Raw genomic sequence first — 760 nt, 5'->3', positions numbered from 1 at the left:
ATGCACGTGTGGAATGGAACTGGAGTTGTGTTGGACAGCCAATGTCTCCTGCTGGGGATCTAGGCCGTGGGTCAGACCACAGCCACCAGCACAACTTCTGACCCATCGGCATCTCTTAAGGGACAGCAGCTGTTTAACATGTGAGAAGGACAAAGATCTTGAGAGGGAGCTCAGGGTAATTTATCATAATGAAAATGTGGATCTCATTTGGCTCATTGGAAACTTCCAATGAGACCATGAGTGGAATCAAGCATGAGGATTGGGCTAAAGGATATGGAGTGATGTGCATCACACAGCCTCTGAGCTGAGATTCTGAACATAATTAAGGAAGCTGAGGGCTGCTGGCAGCAAGAGGAACACTACTGCTGATGGCTGAAGCAGCTCTGTGGCCCTATTTTTCCCTAAGCATTTCAATCAGAAGAGAATAAGATAGCTATTATTCCTGGCATTAATTAAAATAAAAATTTTCCCTTCTTTTTATACCCCAGTTCTATTTAACAGTTTTGCAGGTTTCCATTGTAGTCCTGGAACTTACAGGAAAATAGACTCCACTGTCCCAGTGGCACATCAGGTCTTTCCAAATCTGCCAGTGTTTCATTTAGTATATCCCTGCCTCTGCATTGTATTCATTTGCACACCTCTCTATTTTTAACATTATTTTTTTTTTTTTACTTTTGGAAAAAACCACAGTGCCTTCCCCCACCACAGGTTTCTCTGTTTCTTGACCTAAAAAATATTTTTTTTTCTACATCCATTGCCT

This window comes from Chaetura pelagica, unplaced genomic scaffold (genome assembly GCF_000747805.2).
Source record: "Chaetura pelagica isolate M959 unplaced genomic scaffold, ChaPel_1.0 scaffold213, whole genome shotgun sequence".
NCBI lineage: Eukaryota > Metazoa > Chordata > Aves > Apodiformes > Apodidae > Chaetura > Chaetura pelagica.
Note: the sequence above shows the minus strand (reverse complement) of the source record.